This window comes from Octodon degus, unplaced genomic scaffold, assembly GCF_000260255.1.
Source record: "Octodon degus isolate 3935 unplaced genomic scaffold, OctDeg1.0 scaffold00322, whole genome shotgun sequence".
In the NCBI taxonomy this organism is placed as follows: domain Eukaryota; kingdom Metazoa; phylum Chordata; class Mammalia; order Rodentia; family Octodontidae; genus Octodon; species Octodon degus.
The window spans coordinates 304,295-307,495 of NW_004524898.1; the positions used below are offsets into that span (position 1 = coordinate 304,295).

The 3,201-nt window shown below is 34.4% G+C and overlaps 1 protein-coding gene across 1 annotated transcript in view; it reads right to left on the bottom strand.

Annotated features, from left to right (window-relative positions):
- Positions 1–3,201, bottom strand: part of LOC101588358 (vomeronasal type-2 receptor 116-like) — a 116,557-nt gene that overhangs the window by 98,341 nt on the left and 15,015 nt on the right. The window lies entirely within an intron of this gene.

Genomic DNA, 3,201 nt, shown 5'->3' on the forward strand with positions numbered 1-3,201 from the left:
AGACAGAGAGACAGAGACAGACAGAGAGACAGAGACAGAGGGAGGGAGCGAGATCTCTAAGTTGGTTAAGACAAACTTTTCTCCTTTGATTTCCTAGACACCGAGAAAAAGAATGTGACAGAAGAACTGATTCTCAGTACTCTTAAAAATTTATGGCATAGAGAAAAATGCTACCATATCTAATTATTGACTTGATGTACTCAAAATACCCTATTTATTTTCATGGTGCACTGAAGACCCACAGCATAAAGTCACTTCTTCAAGTGGAGAAAACATACATTATTCAAGAACTTATAGATAAGCCACTATAATTTGCTAAGATTCAGGAAAGTAAATATCTCACATGAAGTTGCAGCGTTCATCACAAAGCAACATCTTGATTACAATTTTCTTGAATCAAATCAATTTCAATAGTATTAATATCCCATTACTGAGCCTTTCTATCCATGAACATGCCCAAACCTTCTTTCAGTTCAATTGTTTTAATACACTTGATTCACAGATTCTTTGCAGAACTTTATACTATTTGTCACCAATATTGCATACTTTTATTACAAAGTGAAGGCCATCTTCTGAATTCCTTTAATAAATATTTCATGACTGTAGTGTAGACATAGTAATTTGTATGTAATTTGCATAGTAATTTTGTATTCAATCACCACAGAGTTCAATCAATATATCAATAATTTACCTGAATTTTACATACTTGTATTGCTAGGAAATAATATCAATTGTATTACTTCCAAAGCAATATATTTTTGCTTTTGTTTCTTTTGCTGATAGTACTGAATGCCCCAAGACCTCAAGCATAATGGTAGAAGTGGTCACATAAAATTTTTTTTCATACTTACTTTCATCAAACTGACAAAATATAACATTTATTTTAGGAATCTTGAGATGTCATTTTTGGTATTAATGTAGTTGCCTTTTATTTCTCATTTTATAAGAATTGTTTTGGTTTTGTTTATTTCTAAATCAGTTATTGAGCCAATTTATGTTCTTTTTGCAAAAAATTAATACACTGAGTTCTGAAACAAATTTGGTCATGATATATATTTCCTTAAATCTGCAGCTCAATTTGAAATAAAATAGGAGAATTTAGTGCAAAACGGAAAGTGGCAGCTTTCTGGATGTTTTCTTGTAATGACACGATGGGTATGAGTAAAAGGAACTACTTATCTTCAAAAACTGACCAGAGTTTAGCCGCTTTTACTTCCCTGTGAAAGATTTTGAGGAGATCAGTGTTGCTTTGCTCCTTTCATTGCTTTGTTCTTGAATGAATATAGATGGTGAAGTGGGACTCTTAAAATAAAAGTTGCAGTAAAATATAAAATTAACTTATTAATTAAACTGTTATTCTAGAGATGTATAGTATTTCTTACGCTGTTTTTCTGAGGATTTGTTTCATTCAAGTTTTCAAATGCTTTGGTGTGAAATTATGTATGACATATTTTCCTTTCAAAATTTTCTATATAATTGTGAAGTTTACCCACTTCTAAATTGTGATACTTTGTTTTGCAATAATTCACTTTCTACTTGATTGTAGTTCCTAACTTAGCGACCACTTTTCTAATTTGGGTCCACTTTTCTTTATTTTCTTTGCTTCTTTTCTTAAGATTTCCTGTATATGCTTCTCTATTCTTCAAGTTTCTTTATGTTCAATTTGGTCATCTTCACAATTTTGATATTTAAGTATCCATAATACATATTACTTGTAAGATATATGTTGTTCTACTTTTAAGTTAACTCAGCCATTTTGCAAATATTTTAATTATATCTTATTACTTCTGTTAATTTCTGCTATAACTAGAGATTACTGGCTTTTTTTTTTGTACCAGGGATCAAACTCAGGACCTTGCACTTGCCATGTAGGTCTTATGTCTCCTGAGCTGTTTCCTGACCCCAGGTTAATAGATTTTTTTTAAGCCATAAACATATAATAAGTAAAGTTGCAGGGAGCCTTCCACTCTCTATGTGCACATAGAACGTATGAACGGCAACACCATATTCGCAGTCTGTGTACACTCTATCTGCCTAAGTAACACGCATGGAACAATGCACAGACTCAAGAGTCTCCAAACAAACTTGAAATCATACTATGTTTCAAAATTAGAACATTGATCAACAAGCAAAAACTCCAAATTATATAATACTTAATACAGAGGTGACTCAAACTGGAAATTTGTCTATTAAAATTTCAAGTATTTTCAAGATGGTAATTACAGTCAGCACAAGGCTTTTTTTTAAATTTTGTATATTTGGTACAGGGTCTCTCACTTCACAGGTAAGGCTCCTCGTGATCCTCATAGTTCAGCCTGCCCAATGCTGGGATTATGGTTTGCACCACCATGGCCTTTTTGGGTGACCACCTCAGTGCACCTGGGGTGGTGCTGGTGGGGCACGCAGTGCCAGGGATGGAAACTGGGTCCCTCTGCTGGCCAGAAATGCACTTAGGACTGCTGGGCTCTCTCCCTGGCCCTGCACAAGTCCTTTGTATTGGCTTTCTGCACCAATTTTATACAATTGTACAGCTTTTCTTTAGGGGGGTGTGTGTGTGTGTGTGTGTGCGTGTGTGTGTGTGTGTGTGTGTGTGTGTGTGTGTGTGTTTTAATGACACTGAACCTCATTATAGGTCCTTTATATATTACATATTGAGTTGTGCCATTTTGGTGAATTCTGCTAATCCTAAGAAGAATTTATTTCACCACTTATATTTTGGGTGAAACATAATGTTACTGTAAAACAGCCTAAGATTACCTCCCAAAAGTATAGATGCAATATTTACTAAGTCCTTTAGAGCATATGCATATCCTTAATTCACTTCTGTTTCACGAACTCTAATATATAAAAGGAATTCCTTCCTTACTCACCTATCAATTCCAAGGTTGATAGAGCAGGGAGGAAACCCTAGTAGTTGAATATATGCTGCACCTTAAGCGTATTACACCCAAGGAGCTACATATGTTAAAATATGCTTTGCGGCAGTAACAGTGCCTGGCACTGGCAAAATAAGGACATGCCAGACCTTTGTCTTCAGTATGACCTAAATGTGGTTGCAAAGATAAAGACATTGTACTTAACACTGCTGTGCATTAAATTTCATGAGAAAGAGGGAAGTTAGAAACTGATAAGTAGAGAAAAGAGCTTTTAAAGAAAATAATACTTTGAAATGGCTATCATAAAGAAATCACCCAACAACAA